Raw genomic sequence first — 25,072 nt, 5'->3', positions numbered from 1 at the left:
AATTTGTAGAACTCTATTTCGTAAAATAGCGCTTAACCTCATCAGACATTCAAATCGCTTTTTAAACTTCGAAATGCTGAATACGTAAAATTCCTTTTTTGTCATCTTTTAAAGGATAGATATTTTTATAACGGCTCGTGACACATACTAGGCCGCCAAAAAAGGAGACTAAGCCCTCTGCCTTTAATATCTTTCCAACTTATCCTTAACAGTAATTCTTTAACACCCCAGCGGGTTAAGGGGATTAGAATATACCGGCGGTAGGTATGCCTGTCGTAAGAGGCACCTAAATACCGAATTGATTCAAGGGGTTGTGTAGCGCAACCCTCTCAAGGCGTTGCCGGCGCAATATTATCAACCTCACCTACCCGTGGCGAATCATATTTCGAGGCTCTGGCGACCCCGAACTCCTGATGGATCTAGGAGATGAGAGAGCGGGATGGCCTAGAAGGTTTCATGTGGTCATACCAAAGCGTTCCCGATATGGTCGGGCTTCTACCTTTATGGTGTTTTTACCGCAACATCCGGTAAGGACCATAAACATCGATAATACCCAAGGCCTTGTGTGTGTCTCCTTATCGCTACAACAACAGCAACCAACAGTAATTCCCTAAGCAGTATATCGATGTGCCTACCCTGCGGGAGTTCCCAATCCACATATGTTTCTTTCTCTGTCATTCTTATCCCCTAAAGGACTGTACGCCAAATTAGGGAGATCTTTGCGTTGAATATCGCATTGTTCTAAAAAGCACACAAGATAAGATTTAATCCATTTTACTGAACTCAACAGCTTCCATTGATATTCCGTATTAACTTTCTAGCCATCTTAAAATGATATCACAGCAATTAAGTCAATATATTCAGGTACTCTGCTCAGTAACTACCAAACATTTGTTATACTTACAGACCTAATGATTTTTGGATGACTACTTGGTAACCCTACGACTTAGGTAAACAACTCAGTATCTAGTGTGAATATGGAGGATGAGAGAGGGAGAACAGAATCGCAAGGTATGGCACACACAATCGCTACAAACGGCGCATCTTATTCGGGGAGCGCAAGTAGTGTAGAATCAGTGGCAACATGCCTGTTTTCAAGAGACAGAAAGGAACAGTCCCAGACAGGCCGAGCACGTAAAAAGTGACTATTTGCTAACAAGAGATATGAGAGTAGGTGCTAAACTAAAGGGTGTTAACGCTAGATCTCCGCCTTTCTCGGTTGGTCAAAGGTATGTAACATTATGACTTCGGCTGTTACGGAGAGGGTGATTATTAGCATTATGTTCAAGATGATGCGGAAAGAACCATGGAACCCTCTTCCATCCGTGCGACAGCATCGCGAGGTTGATTTAGCTAGAGGAAGTTTCTCCGATAGAGCGCAAGTACGATATCATAAGTTAAAGTACGGATGTCATACGTGGTGATGTTGAGGATATGCTGCGCTTTATGCAGAGGCTGAAATCGAATATACCGACGCAGGATTGGAAGTTACTTAATGTATCTCGGCCTACGGAGGAGGGTCAATACTACATCTTCCAAATAAACAAGCAGGATTGATAGGCCGCTAAATTATGGGCATTGATATCATTATAGTGTTAACTACTTTGTACTCTTTACTTTAATTTTTAAAATAATTTTTAATTGAGTTTTAAAATTTTTGAATAACTTCAAAAAAGAAAATTCTAATTAGTTGGAAAATATTTAAACTCAAAAATAAATAAAATAATATTTCTAAAAAATAAATATTTAAATATTTGGTTAACCACCAAATATTATTAATTATAGTTTAAATTAAACTATATATTTTTAAAATTTTATTTATTATTTATTTAAATTTTTATATTATTTTGATATTTAAAATTTATAAATTCACTGACACTGAAATTTTCTTTTTTCAAATCATATTCAAAAATAAAGTAATTCAAAAAATAAAATACAAACATAAATTATATTTAAATAAAATAGAAAACTCTACATTTACTCCCCCTCCAGTGAAACGAAAAATTTATTTTTTTTAATGTTAATTTACAGTGTATATTAAGTACTGTAAGAATTTTGTGTTATATTTTGAAAAACAAAAAAAAATTTAATTTTTTTTTTAATTGCGTTAAAAGTTTATGTTAGTATTGATGTAGGTACCCAATTTTTTGATGATTCGATGTACTTGGTAAATTTTTTTAGGTGTCGTTATTGTTATGTTGTTGAGGGTAATAATAACTTAATAGTTGTTCGTTGAATATTGTTAATTATAACGATGTATTTGAAGAACCTAGAATGAGGTTGAATGATAGTAGATGGCAACTTTGTGTGCACAGTTACTCAAAAATTAAAAACTTGTATTATGCAGAATATATGTTCAATATATTATTTTACTCTGCATAAAGTATGTCCAAGTTGTTGATAAGAAATGAAAAGTTGATTCCTTTATTCGTTTGAGGATGATATGAAATTGTCAATGATTCGTGTAATGTTAATTAGTTTAATATTGGGTTTTTATATGATTTACATTTCAATATGAAAGTATTGATATTTGGAAAATATGTCGATAAAAATTATTTTAAGAAATCTTTAGAGATTTTTGAAAATTGTAAAAATTTGTTTGATTTTATTCTAAAAATGAAAGTTATTGCTTTGTTTTGTAGTATTTTGTGTTATTTTCGAATTGAAAATGAGGTTATTATTTAAATATGAATCTCGTATTTGTATTGTGGAATTTTTATATCGTTGTTGTAAAATGATAATGATTAAAAGCACATTTGTATCTTCATCGGGAAATTGAAAGATCGAGTATTGATCACTAGTTTCAACAAGTTCATCATTGTACGTATCTTTTACGTCTTCAGGATAAAATGCGGTGCCAACATGTTTTAATTTTAAATATTGGACAGTAAGAAAATCTGTTGGTAAAAGTTTTATATCTCCATTTTGGTTATCATCATCATGATGATGATCTTCAAAAATTTCTTTACATTTAGGGTGAGTTGAATATAAAATTAGAATTTTCCAGATTCTTCCGGATCGCCATTATAGTTTAAATTAAACTATATATTTTAAAATTTTATTTATTATTTATTTAAATTTTTATATTATTATTGATATTTAAAATTTATAAATTCACTGACACTGAAGTTTTCTTTTTTGAAATCATATTCAAAAATAAAGTAATTCAAAAAATAAGATTCAAAAATAAAGTATATTTAAATAAAGTAGATAACTCTACAATCATAACTAGAGAATATTCGGTTCTCTGAGTTTGCTTTTTCAAGTGTCGAATCGTCTATTCAAACATTCCTTCGTTATAATACCTTATTTCCGTCACAATTTGGCAGTAAAAAGTAACTGCTTTCATATGCTTTATATCAATCTGCTTGCACTATTTCAATGCAACTAAATTTTTGATGTCATAATTTAAGCCATACAAATTCCGCTCAGCAAATTGATTCCATTTTCAGCTGATAAAAAGTAGCGTAAGTCCACTGAATTGATTTGCTACACTTACAAACTTGCTAAACAAAAGACTCAAGATGCAAACCTGCAAACACAACACGTAAACTTACAACTTATCTACTAGCGAACGAGATGTCATAAAATTTTAACATAAATTTCATATTCAAATTGCTTCGTAGTTAATGATTTTGTAGGTTACAGACATAAAAAATTTCTATTCATATATGAGTATACAACAATATTACGAGAAACATGTTGCGCGCGTGCAAAGAAGAAAAGCAACAACAAAGTAAATAAAATATTTCAATATTTTATTTGTGCTCACTCACCTAAAATTAATGAGTTTAGCAACAAGAGCACAATATTTGCTACTCTTATTTACTCATGATTTTGGGCTCTCTCTCTCACCTGCTTGCTAAACCAGCTTAGGATTTACCTACTCGTTAGCCATGACTTTGAACGCGTTGAAGGTAAAAATAACAGTTCACTGTCCAATTACACACTCATGAAATCGCAAAGGCAAACACAGCTAAAAGGTTCGCTCAAATTGCGCGCTCTTCAAACTTGTTGCAAGCTATGAGCAGGAAACACAATTGTTGTTTGTACGCTCTTAACTCCAAACGCCAGGTTGTGACCATTCTTGTAGCTTAACACACCGCATCCCGCGCTCATGTAACCATTTTTGTTACTAAACAAGATTGAACAAATCAACGAAGGCGACGATTTCATGCTGTGCATTCGTGCAAATGATGTTCGCTAGCCAATGCAAAAACAAAGAAACAAAAAGATGTTGGCTCATACTGTGACTCTTGCCACCATAGTAGCTCTGTGCTTAGTTGGTTCCGAAAATTTGTTTCGTGGCCTTCTTAAACGTCCAGTTGCGCAGACTGAAGAAATACAAAACAACAACAAGTTATAGAATTAGTACTACGTGTGTATGTATGTGTAAAATTACGCTCAAGACCATTTGCTCCCATCCTTGTGTGCATAAACCATTCTTTGACGCTTCTGCTTAAAAACTATATACTTCTACTGCTGCTGCTGCTGCTTTGAGTCTTCGTGTAACTTATTATTGTTGTTGTTATATTTTACAACAACCATAGTCGTTGTTGCCATTGCGATGCTCTATTGGTGCCGTTGTGCGCATTTCTTTTGGGGCGCCTGCGCACAGTCGGCTTTCTACCGTTGACGTATTCGGATTTGTGGAAATTTCTCTGCTCTGTTTTCGGGCGTTCTGTGCGTGGAGAAAAAAAGTTAAATGAACTTATTGTATTGATTGCAGATTAATAATCGAATAAAAAAATATAAAATTGTGCTTTTTAACTTAATACAAAATATTGAAGAGTTGAAAATGTGTGAAAAATATCTTTGTATTTAAAAATTAAAAAAAAAAAAAGTTTGAAGCACAAAAAGGCACAACATGTTTTAATTGTTGATAAAGAAAATACCACAAATAGTAAATTAAAAAATTTTATGAAAAAAAGTGGCTTGAACAAAATAAAAAGTTGCTGATCAATAAAATGATTCGTGAATGCTCCGAAAATGGTTAAAATAAAAAAATAGCAAACTGAAATATTCTTTTGTGTTATTTTCGAAATTTTAAAAAGTTTTCAAAAAACTGCAAAGTTATGAATTCTAATCAAAATCAGTTACCATTAACTGATAAATTTCTTTGACTAAAAGTCCATGAAAATTGGAGTATAAAACGAAGATATTTGATTTGGGCAAGGTTCTTGAAAATACTTAATTTCGAGGTTTCGAAAATATACTAAAAAGGTGATTTGAAAAATTAATAACTTCAAGTCATAGACTGAACATAATTTGAAGCTTAACAGCAACAAAAATCAAAATGTGATAAAAAATGTGTCAAATATGTTTACCCAATAAACACGGAAAACTGTTTGGGTGCAAATAATTGTAAGAGCATGGAATCCGAAAGACACGTTCATGCAAACTGCCAATTTACGGAATTAAAGTTGAGAATAAAACAAATTTGTGCGAGATAAAAAAGTAAACACAATAACGAAACAAAAACAAAAATTAATTTAAAATAAAAATTTGAAAAGATATATAACGTTTTATATATTGAAACTAAATTATTTCAAAACACATAAAAATAATTACAAAAAACGTGCTGAAGAAAATTAAAAAAAAATTTTTTGAAAAATATATGAAAAATAAACTTTTTTCAACAATTTAAACAAATTTTTGAAAAAAAAAAATGTTTTTGAAAGAAACGAAAACAAGCTTTGAATAATTAAAAAAAATTGTGTCAATAATGCGTACACACATTAAATCTTAGAAGTAAAACATACGCGCATATTATTTATATGCCTACAACCGTACATCATTTACACAGCATTTCCACAAAGTATACAACGAAAAGCGCATTTTCAGATTATTTCGAAAGAAAACTCTTTCAAAAATCAAATATTCAAATAGTGTTTGAAAAATCACTTTACTCATAACTGTGCAACACTAAGGAACTAGAAGTACAACAACATCACAGCAAAGCAGAAAACAAAGATAATATTGCAAAAAGTTTAAAAAATATAAACAACAGAAATTAACAAAATTATCAAACGCAAAACGGCCGACAATATGTTATTTCGAGCAAAAATTACAATAGTATTCAAATTTGAGTGAATTTTATTTCATTATTTAGAAACAGACAACATTTTTCTACGTATAAAAAGTTATATTAAATAATTTTCAAACCAACGAAATAATTCTTCAGCTTTGAATAACACTACAACAGCGATCAGCGTTTATAAATAAAACTGTTGTAAATATTTTCTTACAATAAAAAATATCCAACAATAAAAAACTTATCAGAAAAGAAAACCCTTACTTTGTCATTATTTTGTGGCGAAATTCCCAGGTGTTGGCTATTATATGCCTATCTTAAACAAATTATATAACCACAAATACCCCAACGTTCTAAAGTTTTATACCCCAAAACTATCAACCAACTACAGGAAAACATCCAAACAACAAGTAAACTACAAAATAAAAGCTACTACTGTGAAATGTTAATTGCTGATATTTGTCTACTTTTTCGAATTGTAAATATATATATTTTTCTTTCCTTTCCCTATTTTATTACACTATTGAAACATATTTGTGCACCCTACTACTAAATTTTTTTTTAAGTTATTCATTCTTCCCTTCCTCTATGCTAACACATCTTTTCCCTACTTTATAATTATTAAATAATAAATTATATATATTCATGAGTCCATATTTCATCGTTTTGCGTTTTGTGCTTAAAAATATTTGTTTGGACATGATTATTTGCTGTCGCTGCATTTAAATTTTTAACAAGTATCTCTTTTTCTAAAAAAAAAAAAACATATAGTGAGTATGAATAACACTTACATATTAACCCTTCTACTACCAATATCTATGCCTTGTTTACAACCATGGACTTCCCCTACTAACTAATTGGTAGTCATTATAAACTTTATCATCTTTTGGATGTATACTAGACTGGGTCGATTAATTAACCGATATCGCGCCATCGATTTTTCGATAGAATTTGGGCTCAGGAAAAAAAGTTCCAATACGCATACCTAAAAAAATAATTATCGAAATTTTTTTTTGAATTTTACCGACTGATTTTTAAGGTTTTGATTGTACCTAAAATCGGTTTTTTTTTTTCAAAAAACTGTTATCGCCAACTTTTTATCGGACATTTTCGGGTCGGAGAGGGTATACATATGAAAATATTTTTTAAGTAGGTCATGAAAAAACCTTAAAAATCAAAGTCGAAAAAAAGTAAAAAAAAAAAAATTTAATTTCGCAGGCTTGAAAATTATTTTTTTTCGGTATGCGTAGTGGAATTATTTTTCCTGAGCACCCATCCTATCGAAAATCGATGGCGCGATATCGGTTAACTTTCGGCCATACAAATCAACCCAATCTAATGTATACTACTTATTCTTTCAAAATATGTGGGATTGCAATACATCTCAATCTAAGGGCTTCATTATGTATTGCGAACGATAGCTCACATGAACCAATAAACAGATCCCGCATTAAAAAATGAGAGAGCAAAAAATCATAGTTAGCCGTGAAATAAATTTTCTCGGCGTGACGTCACGCTTTTGACAACATGTTTCATTACTGACGCAGTGTTCAGACTTTATTCCAATCGGAGTATTTTGCTCCGCTCTTACCTCCTACTACATTTTTTTATCTCAAATATTTATTTGGGTCGAGTTGAAAACTAAATAGTATTACTACCTAATAACTTTTGGTAGAAGTTTTTATTGTATACGTATGAAAAGCTGATAGTTTACAGGTGATGATTGGATGAAATGACGTGAGTGTTTTTCATCATCGGCGATCGGGGTATCGGGTTCGTCTTCCCCCACACTCTGTACGTCAGTTAACAGGTCGCAATTATCGTTCCTACAGGAATCTTCCCCGGTCTTGAAACCTTCTGTCATTAAAAGAGCATGAAATATATATGGTAACGGAAAATATTAATATTTTTGCGCGATAAATATCCTGGGATATAGAATGTGGTGTGTTAATGGGAGCATTAATTGGTCATCCTACACGTTTTAGGCCGACTCCATGCGCATCTGATAAGGCAGATAACTTTTTTTGCTAAGACACATTTTATAGCAAAAACACGATCGAAAGATTTGCCAAGCCACCAAATCAATTTGATGTTAGTTGTTCGCCCGCTTTCAAAAAGGAAGAAAAAACATACTACGAAAATTTAATTTTTAATCCGGCGTAGCCGTTTGGTCAGGTAACAGTTTTAAATACTCCGAAAACTGGTAGCGAAATATGAGAGAAATGTAATAAATCGAAAAACTTCAAAAGCGCTACGTCATCAAACTTTTTTTTCAAATACGATTACAAATACAACAATTCTGGAATGCGGAATCTTGGCTCATTCGATTATGGATAGCTTAGACGAACGATGCGCCTCCAAACGATTGCGTCTAGCATTAGTATTCTCTACCATTTTCGTCCGGCCTTTACGTTTCTTACTTTATGTCAAACAGGAAGGCGCAAGCAATTGTCAAATAATATGTTGCCATTGTTTAACATTGTGCAAACACACTAGCGATTCGTCTCTGTGGCGAAATTTACATTCGTTTCGTAATAGAGAATGAGGCCCTAAGATTAAGTTCGGGCTAGCGTAGTTTCGATTTCGATCACCACCCATAAATTACCTGTTTACTAATACCTTTTAAAATCTGTTCCTAAAACATGAATGAAATCATTTAGAGTATAAAAAAACAGTAAAAGAGCTTTTGCAACTAGTAAAGTTTTAGGAGTAAATACAGAATGCGTTCATTGCTTTTAGCTTTAGTCCAGTCCGTTCAGTGCGAGCAAAATTACAAAAGTTTCTTATATGTTCACTTAACATCTTATGGTAATTTATGTGAAACGGATTAACTTACACTGCCATTTGAACGTAGCTTAAAGCATCTTTTACCATTCAAGAATTGAGTAAGTAAAAATGTCTTTAGTTGTCATACTCGTATATTCTTTTCCACCAATTAATAAATTGCACATTTCTTAAACTTATTTTTAAATATATTCCTACCTTTTTATTACCTACATTTTGGTAGGTGGACCTATTTTTCGAACTCAGAATGAAAGAACCCGACCCACATAGTAAACCCTAATTGATAAGCATTCCTTTTAAGATGTACAATGAACGGGTCTTCAACGGTCCACAATGAAAAAGAAGAAATGCGGTGCCTTGAAATATGCAACAATTTTTCATGTGAATTTTCTATGAAAACAAACATTGCTGGTATGTAAATTTAGGTGCGGTTGTGCAGTAGTTCGTTAAGCTAAGCTTAAACTAAGTTTGATTAAATTCTACTCAAATTTAAACTCCAATTAATAAAACTAGGTATCAGTTTTCTATCCACAGTTAAAGGCCGTCTTTAGGTAAGCTTTTTTGAACACTGCAACACTGCTTTTGCATTATTGGCTTGTAGATACGGCAACAGCTGACTTTTGTTTACATATTCGATGACATTGCTGAGAGAAAATACACTGTGATCAAATAAGTTCAAATTATAAATAAAAATATCTGCGTATAAATGAACTAATTCGATTATATCACAATCACTACGATCATTTTCGTCCGCGGATATATAATTTTTTTAAATAAATGTAAAGCTTAGCTTAAGTTAAAGTTGACTGAATAACTGCATGAGAAATTTTTTTACATATCCAATCAGCAATAAACCTTTGCAAGAAAGAAAATATAAATACTAGAATGATTAAAAAATACGTTGCATAATTCAAGAGGAATTACTTATTTTTTATTCTCCCTGGCCTTTCAAGATTTGTTCAAAGAAATTGTTAGAACATTTTACTCCTTGATCGACAAATATCATTTCAATATCGATTACCTAAGTTTTGGTAGTGCGAAGGGTGGGTAGTTAATTTTCAAACAGTTTTATTATTTATAATTTTTAGTGAACTCTATATTATTTTAATAAGTTTGTTCCTTATGAAAAGCAGGCGAGCTACGTACCTGTTTGTGATGATAACCTTAAACTTGTCTTAAGAATATTTCACTAACCAGTTAAGAATTACAAGCGTACTGAATGTCCAATGAAGCAAACGAAAATAAATTCTTAACAGCTTAGGTCGTTTAAACACCGATGCCCAAAAAGGGAGCCAAACTACCGTCTGATGAGAGCAATAAATGGTTGAAATTTTCGGCGATAACTTTTTCTAAAATTAAACTTTTATATACTAAACATTTTACTCCCACATATATGTTAACCAGTGTTGCCAACACATTTGAGTCAAAAGCAATTGTTTCGTTTTTTTTTTTAAGCAAAACAATAATGAAGTTCTTTATGTGTAAAGTGTGAAAAGTGTAGAATACCCTCTACCTTTTCGATACCAAATTAACGAATGTGGAAACCGTTGGAAATTTTTCACAATTTTTGTTGTTGTTGTTTTGTTGAAAATTTTACCACGGGATATCAAATCTTTTTGGTTTTTCTTTCAACCACATTTGCAATCCATTCGTCTCCGAACAATTATTATCAGTGCTCTAACCATAATAGTTTTATTTTATTCTCAGCAATTTTGCTAACACATTTTCTTTCTAAAGCAATTTTTCATAATTCCTATCTGGGTGCTTTGTTCTATCAAATTTCACATACATCCACATTTGTCTTTACTACTGCACTTTATTTTTGTACTTATTTTTCTCCTTTCGTGTCTTGAAAATATCATTTAAAAAACACCAAAAAATATTCGACAACAACGCAAATCGTTTGCCATTCGCAAAATGAAACCAAATATTTGTGAAGCTTTGCTGGAATACAAGAATTAACTATCAAAGTGATACAATTGCGCTCGCTGGGATTTTTATGAATTAAGACAAAAATATCATCAATATGGAAAGAATTTACTGAAAAAAATAATCGGTTCATACCAAGAAGTGTAAGAATACAACAAACTACATTTTTTATATAAAATTATATGTTCGTAACTGTTGATTTTATAAATTTTAAAATTTAAGCGTATTCCAAAGTGACGGGTGAGACGCTTTGACTATTAAAAATAGGAAAGGATGTGAAGCTTCATAACCTTCTCGAGTGTGTCTAGTTTTTCAGTTGCATCTCTTTTTTTAAATAAATTCCTGCTGCACGACTTTTTTAATGTAAACGCCTAGTGCAGTGATTTTAACAAAACTCCTTGTTGAAAATTTTTCTTTTCACAATGATATCTTAATTTCGAAGAATTTCGCTTTTTGTTATGTTTGGATCTCACTAAATTTATATGGATACATTTTTTGTTCAGCCAAAGCATAAATAAATAAGCTGTGAGTCATTTAATTACGCAACACTTAGCTTACGGTAGCGATTGCAAAAATGATGACACTCAGTGTATCACCTAAAACTACGATTTCGACTTTATTTTTGATAATTCACACGCATCAATGAACCCTCCTACTATGACTGGTGGGTGTAAAGTACTACGTTAACGCGCTTAACACACATATGACTGGCATGATGGGGGTAGTTTCTCGACATAATCGTCACTAATACACTGACATATGTAGACAGCAGAGTATTTTTGATCACCGATCGGTTCCCAGTAAAAAAATTAGATCATCTAAAGACTAATGTTGTTGTTGTTGTAGCGATAAGAACACTCCCCGAAGGCCTTGGGGAGTGTTATCGATGTTGATGATCCTTTGCCGGTTCGTTCCGGTACCAAGCCCGACCATCTCGGGAACGACTAATCTTTGATTGCTCTGTTACGAGCAAGGGAATTACTCCACAAAGCTCCGAACCTCTTGCATTTTTTATTCCTGTTTAACATTGCGTGTCCTTACGTGGGAGCACTTCATATCAGTTCCAAACGGATACAAAAGGGAGTATTATTTTTAGCACCTTTGATATCCATATCGAGTATTACCGGCTATGATGATCCTTAATTGATACATTAGGATAACATTAGTATGTATATATTAGCTCTTTTATAACTCAAAACTGTATTAATAAACGAGAAATCATTATTAGATATCATTACTCCTTCATTATTCAGTTCTGATATTAATGCAAGTATTTTTTAGATGTAACAGTAAGGAAGAATCATAAAAGGTTATTTAAAAAAAAAATCCATTTATATCGGTTATACATATGAATTTATCTAGTTGCCTTGGATACGAGGCTCTTCAGAGAAAAAGGGGGAAAGCCTAAAATTTTCGCGTAAACCGCTAATTGTTGGTATCTTTTCAGGGCTTCAATGAATCGTTCAGCCTCAACATTAAATCATTTCCAGCGGTAGTATTATCATTGGGAGCAATAGTAAAAATCTTAACTCATCTCGGAGGCAGTGTTAATAATGTTAGATGTCCCTTTCTTTTACTGAAATTAAGTAGAAGGAATCTTATATAGTATAGAGAAACAGTGGATGATTTGTCTACGAGCAAGTGTTTCTTAATAAACGCGAGTTGTGTATTCATTTTTTTCTTCAATAATGCACATCTCATGTGTATGAGTAATGAATTCAGTGAGCATACATTACATACACATGTATGTACTGAGCATATGTGTTCAAATACGAACTCTGTTCCATGCCCCAGCGGGGGCTTAGAATATACCCGCGGTAGGTATGCCTGTCAAAAGAGGTGACTAAAATACCAAATTGATTCAAGGGGTTGCGTAGCGCAACCCTCTCAAGGGGTTGCCAACGCAATTTATAGCTTCTCCAACACAATTGTCAACCTCATCTATCCGTGGCGAATCCTGTTTCATTAACAGCCGAGGCTCCTGATAGATCTAGGGGATGGGAGGGTGGTATGGCTTAGAAGGCTGCATGTGGTCAGACCAAATCGTTCCCGAGATGGTCGGACTAGTACCTTTATGGTACTTGTTACCGGAGGGTATCGGATCTGCATCCGGCAAAGGACCATCAACATCGATAACACTCCCCAAGGCCTGCGGGGAGTGTCCTTATCGCTACAACAACCCTGTTCCATATACATGTAACCAAATTCAAATTTATAACCCGCCTAGACTATTAAGACATGTTTAAAAGTTATGTGTCTTGTTTTAATTTCAATATTATTTTCTTATACATAAGATTTAAGAGCAGCATGAGTCTACGTTATAAACATTTTTGAATTTTTTTTACTTCCAAGCAATTCACAAAATTCTTGTATTAGTTGTAAAGTTCATGTATTTAATTAGCGAGACTTGCTCATATTGCTCTATACAATTGTTTTGTTATTGATCTTAGACAAAAATTGCATGGCTTACAAACGGTGATGGTTACTAGAACATGTTTCTGAATTTCACTTCTTAATCGGCCTTTACACTGGTATGAATGTGGGAGATTCGAGTTCAATACCTAGTAACCATCGCTGTTTGTAAACTTTGTATTTTTTCTCTAAGATCAATGTAAAGTTTAAAGGTGTTTCTATGTTTTACAATATAAAACATATCACATATGTACGTCAATTAGGAGATCTTGTGCATCGCCTAACCTGTTTCTTATTTTATATCAAATAAACAAAAGTTCAGTTTTGTATTCCATTGATTTTAAGTGTATAAAATCCTGTTTTTTGGTGCGATTTTATGCTCCAGTGATGGTTCCTGTTTGTTGATTTATTTTCATCACTCGATGACTTCAGATAAAAGAACCCATTTTCATTTATGAAAAATTGATCTCATTTAAACTACATTCTTTTTAGGTTTCCGCCAATTAGATACAAATAAAAGCATTTGCTTTCGCATAGTTCTTTGTAACATTCACCATGGTTAAATATTTATGCCCACCGTAACCGTTTACTATACACATACATATCGACATCGACATATGTATGTATGTCCCCATATATTCTTTGGTTTCAAATTTACTACTTTAGAAGTGCGTTATTAGATTTTTTGTTGTTTAAACTTCCCATAATCTTATTGAATGTTTAACGGTATATGTAGTTAAGTACGTGGGGAACGCCTCTTATATTTGTATGTAAAGGTGAGTTAAGAGCAAAAATGCCGTGTTTGGGTCATTGCACTCGATGAACGATTTGCGGTTTAATGAAGCGCTGCGTCATCTCATCATCGTTTGTTCTTTTCTAACTGTATTCTAAAATCGAAGTGATATTACGTCATTGCATAGAATGCGATTTTTTTTTTATATTTTATTTATTTCTTAGTTTTCTTAATATTGCGAAATATTTCATTGAACTTGAAGTATGTGAAATTTTCTGTAATTAGGTTTTGCTCGGTTTTAGATATATATTTAAATGTATAATTGTTTAGGTATGTGTATCAGTACGTTTTGGTGCCAGTTGATGTAGTTTTGAGTACTCATTGAAGCAGTTTTTGGCAAATCTTAGTATGCACATCGTAAGTACCCAGATTCTAAATCAGTTTCGGAAAAAATGTAAGAGGTAGCTGACAACAGGTCAAATATGAAAAAAGTTTAAACCTCTATTATGGTTTCTTGGTATTGAACGCAGACTCTTGACTACGACTAAAAGATTTCAAGTTCGGACCCAAATAATATTATCAAAAGTGGGCTTGGCCCTTAAAAATTTTCTACCTTTTTTACTTTCTCTTCACAAAGTAAGCTTTTGTAATGAATTCCATTACGATACATAGATTTTTTCCGAGTTATGAACCTGGAAGCGTCAGAGAATGCTTAGTCAAAAAAACAGAGATACAATGCTAGGCTTTTGCAAATTTATTGTCTGTTACATTATTTTACGATCCCTTCACGAATCTCTTATATAACAGTGGGCTTAACTCTTAGCGATTGCGCTTAATGACATCCCACCTGTTACCTATAATAAGGATAATATCCGTACGAAAAATTTTTTTAATCGTGTAAGTATAACTTGATTCATCAGAAGTGGGCGTCTTCACTCCCATTTTATGGAGGTACGGGAGACTCTGTCGATGAGGGCGCATTTAAGATGCCATGGTGAGGTAGGTGGGCTGTAAGCCGCCTGTGATTTTTTGTGAAATAGATTGGTTCTTTGACTGATACTAGAATACGGATCAATAGTTTGGAAACCGCGATATCAAGTTATCTCAGATGGGCTTGCGTCAATGCAGAAGCAATTTTTACTTTTCTCTTTAAGGAATTTTCATTGAGACTCTGCGTATAATCTTCCACCTTATACTAGTCGGTTAAATCAGGTTATCAATCTTCCAACTCTCGCAAGTCGTAGAGAAATGCTAGGCGTATTATTTATGACTAAACTACTGAACGGACTAATTTCTAGCCCCTTTGTTTTGAACGAAGTAAACTTCAGTGTCCCATCACGAGCGTCAAGACATTACAAACCTCTTCTTTTGAGGCAGTGCAGAACTAATTTCGAATTAAATGAATCTTTTCGGTGTATGCGTCATGATTTTAACTCTCATTTGAATTCATTTGATATAACGGATCCACTTTTTACTATAAGGAAAACTATCCTATTCTAACTCGTAACAAAATTAAAAAAAAAATCTTTATATGCTAAAAGCGTTAACTTATTTAACGACTTACTATATGTATAATTTCCAACTGTTATGTTTAATACTTAGGTGATGATTTTTACTCTGTAGCTGAGCAGTTTTAGATCTCAACAAAACCTCCGCCTATCAACAACTCGGGAAAAAAACGGATGCGCCCTTCGTGTTGGTTGGACGTGCTTTGGAGGGTATTAATCCGTTGGGTTTATCATTATTATTATTGTAACGAATTTAGTGAAATTCCGCTTATTCGAAACTTTCAGCTAACGTTCGAATCGCTAAACTGTTGAATAAATAACTTCAATATTTAATAATGCAAAATAGTCTTTATTAAACTACTTTGTGAGTACTTCACAATAACTCTTATTCACAACTAATTGCGTGTTTAAATCAAACTGCTTAGTCATGCCTCGGCTTGCCCTGCTTTTATACTCTCGGTTTCCTCGTTCACCCATTTCTCCTAAGATCTAGTAATTTCGTGAACTTCATGCTTGGTCACCAGCTATATACATGTATATTAGAAGTTTGTATCCATATGCGTGTTTATATGTGAGTACTACTTCGGCTGATGATGACATGCGTTTGTGTGTATCTCTCTGCTGCCTTGCATGTATGTATGTGTGTACATGATGACTGATTTGTTTACGTATATACGAGTGGCTGCTTAGTATCGGTTTAGTGATGGTAGTATCGCTTAATGATGATAATATTCGTCACATTATTTATAAATTCCGTTTTTCTTGTTTTAGTTCATGAATCTCCTCCATTGTTGGCACACCCTTTTTAGGAACCGAAAGTTAAATAAGCAAAAGGAAATGAAGCTCACAACTCCAACACTGGTCTAAATGTTTCTCAAAATGGCCTAGGCCACAGCTCATCCCTTAGTGGTATTTAGTTTTGACTAAAAGGGGCAATTTAGTCTTGCCGTATAGGCTTGAGGTGAGGGGGGTTAAAAATTGCCTATCATTCTCAATCTGTGTGAGACCCGAATTCTTATATATTTGTACCTAACATCAAAAAATCTCAGACACCGTTATATGACGTAGAAACTTACATAGTCATGCAATAGGTAATAACTCTAAAAAGCCACGATAAAAATTTAGTACAACAACAATGACAATACCGCACTCAAAAAGTAGTCACGTGAACAGCTAAATAGCATTGGTTACATATGTACGTAAAAATAGGCGAACATTAGCAATGCAGAGCTACATAAAAAGCTAAAGTAATTGAATAAAACGAAGGAAGTAATACTTGTAGTAAACAAGTGCAAGAGGAAGAATCGAGGGAGGGGACGAAGCTAAAAATATCATTACTATTTCTTTTAAATTAATTAATTTAATGTTTACGTTTAAATTATTGTTGTAGTTTTTGTTGTTATGCTATTATACCGCCGCTGCCTACTGCGTTATTCATAAGGCTAATACGAAATTCAAGTAGCTACAGACTAACCAAAATAACAAAAACAATAAAAATAACAAAAATAATAACACGTCAAACATTAACTAAAAATAGCGTCAAATACTGGCAAAGTAGTCGAGCTTTGAGTTTGAGTTATAAATGCGCGGATTAGGCGCGTAAAATCAGCCAAGTGTAAGAAACTGAAGCAGCAATAACAAAAACAAATAAAACAAAAATTAAACATTTAGAAATATTTTACCTGCCCGCTTTGAAGCAGAAAAAACAACATCACCTTACCGTAGCAGTTAGCTGCGTTTGCGAAAAAAAAACAACAAAAACAATATCATACACAATTCACGAAGTCCAAACGAACATTGAAGTTCGCTGACCTGCGGGCTGTCCGTTTTTTTGGGTTGGTTGTCTAACAATGTGCTAGCTGTTTCGGTTGTTGTTGTAGCCGTTGAATTGTTGCAAAGTTGAGTGTCCAAAAAAATTATTTAAATATATAGAAAAAACCAAAACAAAGGCGCCAACTAGCAGGCTTATTCTACCTCTTACCAGTAATATTTAAAACAGCCAATTGTAGCCAACGAAAATACTCAATTTATGGTATCTTTTATATACTTACATATATAGCACAATCAGAATTGATATGTTTTAACCATTTATTTAAATATAATATTGCTTAAATTTTTTAAAAGTCAAAGAAACATAATTTAAAAGCCGTTTAATTTGAAAAAAAAAAAAAAAAAATACTTGAATATATTTGAAATCATCAGGCAGTTTTGACCGTGGCAGAGCAAGTTACGCCAGTAAGCCCTTCTTCGAGGTATTTTGCTGCCAAATACCGGTGTCGCACGAAATGCTTTCTGCACAACATAAATTAACCAACGATGAAGTTGACTTTTCGAAGACCTTCTTCTCGAATGCTACAAGAGTTGTCCCATAATTGAAAACATTCTATCCTCGAGCTCTCTTCCGAGCTCAGAACACACAGGACCGAGTTTTGAATGTTGTGGGCCCGATTTCAGCTGTTGCTTTGCAACTTTCGCCATTCTCGGGTAGGTTATTAGTAAAAGTTGTAGACTCCCGCATCTTTGTACAGTTTGACATGCATGTTCGTTGGAACGTGTACAATTTCTATATTTCCTCATAATGACGAAGCTTTGAGACGTAGTCTATTTAAGGTCCTTTATTGGAGACAGATTTCGGGCCAATCTGTATTTTACTAATCATTTCTGCTCTTAAAATAGTTTACGTTTTAGAACATTTATAACAAATCTGTTCAGATAACGAAATGCTTTAGTACTCATATTGCTACCCTGCTGAGAAAATGGGGGTCGTTTACTCAAATCGACAGTTAACTTTCTATCTCCGATCTGGTGCTAATCGGATGAAGAGCGGGACAGTTGGAAGCCACACTTGTACCAAACGCTCTTATCTCTGGGCTAATGTATTTAAATGAATCAAACAAAGGCATAACGCGTTTAGAAAGCATTCAAAAGTTCTGCAAAGAAAATAAATTGCCATTTCGTAGGATATCACAATGTTAAAAGTAGAGCTGAAAGCATGCTAGGGGCAGAATTAGAACTACATAGTACCGTCTCTTAATGCGAAAGCTCTGCGCTAGTTCAAACAAGTGCCATTGGCTGCAGAGCAGATGCAGTTGTTTGGTGAACCAGCTCTAAACATCAACACACATCTTATTTCTGTTACATATTTGCGTCCTTCGTTTGATTTCCATATTTTGAAGAAATTTGTAGGCATGGCTCAACTATATGGTTGGCTCATCTCATCATATGGTTTGGAACTCCTCATATAGTTTTATATTAGGGTGGAGCACCAGTATTTGGTAGACTGGATATGAAAAACCAAAAATATTCCTACTAGACAAGTTTGTTTGACTTTAATCACAAATTTTTCACATTTATACATTTTTGAAAAAAAATATTTTTGTGTTACTTTGCAGCGGTGATTAACAAATGAGAAGGTATTACTGTGGTGCATAGTAAGGCACGGTATACTACGTACATACACGCACACACATACATGTATAGCTATGACAATATGCTTACACAAAAGGTATTCATGCGCTCGAATAGCCGCTATTTTTTTGCAAGCTAGTTGGAATAAAATCCTAGGTAGCTAAAAGAATTGCATGCAAAGCAACAACACAAAGTAAGCTAGTTGAGTTTGCTTACCGGTTTGAGATGAAATCGCTAAAGCTGCAGACACTGGTGCGTTATCGGTAATCGTATCGGTAACCTTATAACAGCTGATTCGACCAACCTTATGGGAATCAATGTAATCGATTATTGGTGCCATATCGTAACGGTAAGGTAGTAACCGTATGGAGCCAACCAATTGGTTTTTGGTTTCTCGCTATATCCATAACATAAAAATATTTGAGTTGAAGAATTTATTAACTTTTTTTAGATTTTATTTATTGTTTTGGATACGTTTTTACTAGAATAATTATTTTTTTTTTTTGGTATATGTTTGTAATTTTTTGCGTTTTCTTAATTTTTATGAAATTTTCACGATTTTTAGGTTAAGATGCCAATAATTGATGCCAATATGGATAAGTAAAAATATGGTTATGACTATGGCGTTATGACTATGCCAACTTTAACTTGGGCTTAAGTGTCGAAAACGTACTGCGCCAGAAGTAGAAATGTCAAAGCACCAAAAAAAATACCAGTTTGCTGATTTCCTTCCACAACCAGCATGGTTCCCGAAGATGAAATTTTTTAGCCAGTTTAAGGGTTTTTTCAAGCTTATTTGCAAACAAAAAAGCAACTAATGTAAACTCAAAGTATTTTTAGATTTCTCACTGTGAATAATGTTTGCTCCAATCCCGGATTTGTTCGTCAGCATCGTCAGCATTTCATGCATAAAATCTGTGTCGCTATGTAAATTACTTTACGTTTACTATGTGGATTTTGATTCACATTTTGTGAGTTTATTGAACCACAGCTTTGTTCTCATTTCGTCATTGTTTTGCGAATATCTTTATTCGCGTTAGCTGAATATGCTAATGCGATATACATATGTATGTAAGTATTTCCTTCCGTAAAGGAAATGACGTTTTTGATGACAAAAACACGTAACGTATTTCTTCCAATTTATACTGAGCAGGTATGGCAGCTAACAGAGTGCAAAAAGCTCTAAATATTTCCAACTTACTGTCTGTAATGGGAGATCTAGTGTCACCCAAAGATCGGCCGTAGGGAAAATACCTTAGAATTTCAAGGTATAATTAGCCGGTCTGTCTTGTCGATCTCGAAATCATTAAAATCTACAAACCTCGTGTCACCTATTGCCATCACTAGAATTGAAGGACATTGTCCATCGTAAGCCCAGGGCTCATAAATTGCATTGACTGCGTTCACTCGAAATCAACCAGCCGATTTCAACAAACCCTGAGCACCGTACTTAAATTAACTTCCAAAAAGCGTAATGGCACAACCTCAAAGCACATACGAAGGGTGCATATGCTGATCTCCACATTCTTTATGATGTCCAACATAAAAACATGAGTTCCGAAATATCATCGATTTGGCCCAGACTCGCCTCCTCCCGCATGCATAACACTACCATCGGGCTAAATGACATATCACGGGCTCAGTACGGCGTGCAACCTGTCCAAAGGCTTTTGACTCTGTCAATCATGGCAACCTACTGAAATAAATTTAGCGGTCATTTCTCCCCATTGGTCTTAAGTGGTTAGGTTAGATTAGGTTGAACTGGCCGGTCTATAAGGACCTCACATAGACTGAATGAGTCCATAGTGTTACCAGAAGTTTGTTTTAACACCCAACCTAAAAACCCTATCAAAAACCAAGACCTATGTTATAAAATAACTCCGTCCTCTTGGCAAATACCTGAAGCTTCCCAGAACACTTGCTGCTTCTAGATCTGACAGCTGCATCACTCCGAATAGCTTGAGTCTTAGCCTGGCAAGCGCAGGGCACGAGCATAGAACGTGCTCGATCGTTTCTTCCTCCAGCCCGCACTTCCTATATCTGCTATCACTGACCAAGCTTAATTTAAAGGCAGGTGACGCCAGAAGGCAGTGTCCAGTCAGAATACCCGTCATGAGTATATGTACTGACGTACATTGATCCCTTTGAGAAAACCCTTAGTCTTCTCATATTTCTTTTTATTATTAATTTGAACGGGTATCACATTAACACAACGGTCTAGTATCTGAAATTCGTCAGTTTAAGACATTTCGGTATCGTTCAGCGTAGTAAATAGTTATAAACTGCGGCCTCAAAATAGGTCACCGCGACTAAGCCAGCGTTTACATATTTCTTTTGTGTCAAACAACCCTAGAAGTATTTGTCCTCCAATATTCATTAGCGCCAAGAACATAATTTATAGAACCGGTTTATTGTACATGATCACGGATCATATCTACCGATCAGAAGTGATCTAAATAATAAGGCATCAAAACCATCAACACTGGATTTGAACATACCTTTTTTTGTTGTTACTCAACACTGACTGCATGACATAAACAGCTGAGAATGGGAGAATTGAACTGGAACGCGGAAAAAAAGTTCGTTTTGGCTCGGCCATTTTTAGCTCGGATCACAAAGGAAACGCACGGTAGAAAACAATAAAAATATATATAAGTCTTTTTTTTTTTCGATATCAAGAACCGTGATAGTTAAATCACAGGTTATAATTGCCATCAAACCCAATTATTAAACAATAGCCACACGCTCACTGTAAGTAAGGCTACCTGAGCCAGCGAACTCCTATATTTCGCGACTTCAAGCCAGTCCAAGGCAGAAAGTGCTGAACGGGAAAAGCACCCTCATTTTGGGACACGCGGTTCTACCCTGATACATGCGGCCCAGTTCCATATGCATGTATTCTCGAGTCATGGTAAGAAGGATTCACTGGTACAACCACTAGTGAAAGCATGCCACGTCTAACACACTTGGACGATGCCATGCAAAGGGAGTAACTACGACAATATAATATAACTCGTGGTAATACCGGAAAGCAATTGGTGTGACTATGACAAACCAAAAATAAAAGGAGCTAAATCATGATCTTCACAATTACGAGCTGGTAATCTAAAGACCACGGAGCATAGCAGTTAGTTACGTTATAACAGGAATACCACCTACGCGGCAACGCCAACCAACTACAACAACCATCAGTAGCCGTCAGCAACTATACAACTACTGGAAGGAAACCACGATCATCCTCTCTTTTTAATGATAGAAGCAACTTTGTTAGTCTAAGGTTGTAAGACCTACACATAACCTTCGACACTTTACAGTCCCGCGCTTGAACCCACGCCTTTCCTGCTTGGTCAATCATGTGTACCTCTCGCTTCCGCTTAATCTCGCGCAGTCTAATTGGCACATCTACGGAACAATCTTCAAGGGATGCGCCCTTTTTAGCTAGCTCATCCACTTTTTCATTCCCACCTATTCCCATATGCCCTGGAACCCAATATAGATGTATGCTTCTCCCTGTCCCGATTCTCTCCAGGGACTGCTTACACTCGCTTATTGCCTTAATTGCTACTTGACTGTCAGTATAAAAGTTAACACGGTTGCAGCTTAAGCTATTCTCTTCCAGGGTTTCTACTGCTATGGTTACGGCTATTATTTCCGCTTGGAAAACACTACAGTAATCCGGCAGCCTGTAGGATCTGTTTATTTCCAGATCAGCATAGTATACCGCAGAGCATACTCCTTCCACTACTTTGGAACCATCTGTGTACACATGTATCGCCTCGTCCGCCATTTGAGCACCCTTGCGACAACCGTCTAGGCGGTTTGTCACCTCCTAGTTGAAAAGGTTTGCCACATCCCTTAATTGTGGTATTCTAAATTGCCTCTAATGAAATCTTAAGTATCTTAAGTGGTGAACCGACATGTATCTAAATGGCAGACATGGGAAACGGAAAATCTAAATCGGGGAGGATCAAAGAAAGACGTGCCATGGGATGGTGTTCTAACTATACATCTGTTTGATTTCTACAAACCCCCTTCCCTACCAGAAAATGTAACCATAGTTTATTATGTGAATAGCTGGATTACAATGGCGATGAGCTGTGCTACAAGATAAATATTTCTCTCTATTGTTTTCTCCATTGTTTATCTTACTTAGCCGGTTTGCGATCTTCCTACTGTTATGTGGAATTTCCAATGAGCAACTTCTTTATTTTGCAACCCTCTTGAAACTGCTAGTTTATATGGACTTCTGTTAGAGTACCTTTATGAGAATTCATAGTCCCGTTATTCCCTTCAGAGCTTTGATAGCCACTTGGATGTAGGCGTGGGTGTCACTATACGTCTCAAATCAGTTAGTCATGGCAGAACCAAAAACAAATACTTTCGTGTTTTTTGGAAAGAGCTTCGTCAGGTTCTTAATGGTAACTACCGATACCGACAAGTTATTGTTTAATTATCGGCTTATTATTAGCAGCAAATTCTTATTGTCGAGTAATCAGTTTATTATCGACTGGTTACAGATGTGTCTACAATTTTATATTGAAGTTTTATCGGTGTCGATAAAACGCCGATAACAAATTGATGACATTTGGAAACGAAATCGATAACTTCTTAATAAACAGTCGATAAAATTTCGATAAAAAAGCGATATATTTTCGATAAGAAATCGATACATTTTCAATAACAGCATGATAATACGTCTACAACAAGGATATAACTTTTCGACAAGAAATCGATAACAAACCGATATCGATTTATCAATAACTACAACCTTTGTCATCGACAGCGAATTCATAACATTCCTATAAGAGGTCGACAGCTCGTCTGTACCTCGTCCATAAGACACTTGCATATTTCTTTCCTTTACTTTCCTTGCCTTGATTGGTTGTCTAATTTCGATCATATCAACATCTACCACTTCCGCTACGTTCTCTATCCCCCCATTTAGCATACCACTTGCAAAAACTATGCTTACACTTACAAAACACTTGGCGTGATTTACCTCCTATGATGGTCGCTGTAGTGTGGTGAAATTTTAATTAGAAAAATAGTTTTCTTAAGCGGGGTCGCCCCTCGGCCATAGTTTGACAAACAACCCAAGTGTATCTCAGGCATGAAACGCTTCTCACAGCAAAGATGATTACACATCAAAAATGTGTGTCTCATTCTTTCACACTCATTACCCTCAATTCTGGCAGAGCCGCTTTATCAACAAAAATACATAAAACATCGCAGTCGCGCATGCTTTTGTAACGCACGACACGCAACTATGGCACACTACGCTTCATAATTACACACACACATTCACATCTAATTATAAGCTTAAATACTTACTTATGAGCTAGCCAATAAAGCACTAAACATGCAAACGAAAATAACAAAATTGCATACAAATAGTTAGTTAGGAGGTATGCAAAAGAGTGCATGTGTGTGTAAGCAAAAGTATATTTTTTAAAAATTTTATATTTTTTATGATTATTAACTGGCCTTGTACATTGTTGTTGTTGTCGTTCAAACAAAAGCCACTATGCATTTTGTTTTCCAGTAACTTGGCCGAGTTTTCACGTTGAACCGCGAAGTGATTCACTGGAAGCAACAACAAAACAAAGCGCAATCAGTCATTGAGTACAAATGCATTTATATACGAATATATGCTATTTATGTGTATGTACTTATGTATGTATGTTTATTTTTATTCTTGTGCTAGTGTCTAAGCCCTAATCTCCAACGTAGCCCAGCACGTGCGCCTTTGACAAAAAAGACTGTGCATTGCCACATGTACGTGTGTGTATATACATGTGTGTTTGTGTGACATGCAACAACGCCAATGGCTAATAACTGCTGCCAACAACAAGAATAAGAATAGTGTTAGCCTCAATTGTTGTTGCTGGCCACTACCTACTTGCCACAGCTGCTCAACCTTGTCAAGTTTATAGCAGTTGTTGTTTTTGTTTTGTGCTTCAATGCTGCCGCATGCCACAGCGACCTCAATGTGGTCTCATACAAATGCATGTAGATATGTTTGTTCGAATTTGTTTTTCTTCTTAAACACATTTAGATTTTTTCGTTATTTTTTGTTTTCTCTGTTATTACTTTTTTTGTTTTGCGCCAAAGTCATTGCAATTTCTCACGTGCACTTGCAAATATGCAATGTTAGCCAATTCTGGTAGCTCTTGATGTTGTTGTTAAGCTATTGTTGCATTCGGCACAGCATCCGCCTTGAGCGAGTAATCTTTGCTGAGTTGCCAATTCAAAGCCAAGTTTGCT

General features: G+C 34.7%; 1 protein-coding gene across 3 annotated transcripts in view; it reads left to right on the top strand.

Annotated features, from left to right (window-relative positions):
- The first annotated feature begins 4,617 nt into the window (after window positions 1-4,617).
- The window catches only part of ich (zinc finger protein ichor), a 49,098-nt gene continuing 28,643 nt past the window's right edge, over window positions 4,618-25,072 (top strand). For 2 of the 3 annotated variants that reach the window (XM_067778448.1, XM_067778440.1), the window contains exon 1: window positions 4,618-6,512. The gene's annotated coding sequence lies outside the window, so the exon portion shown is untranslated. Of the gene's footprint in view, window positions 6,513-10,757; window positions 10,891-25,072 lie in introns of all 3 variants that reach the window. The other variant, XM_067778431.1, reaches the window with a different exon arrangement.

This window comes from Eurosta solidaginis, chromosome 1 (genome assembly GCF_040869045.1).
Source record: "Eurosta solidaginis isolate ZX-2024a chromosome 1, ASM4086904v1, whole genome shotgun sequence".
NCBI lineage: Eukaryota > Metazoa > Arthropoda > Insecta > Diptera > Tephritidae > Eurosta > Eurosta solidaginis.
This window is presented reverse-complemented; position numbering and strand designations above follow the sequence as displayed.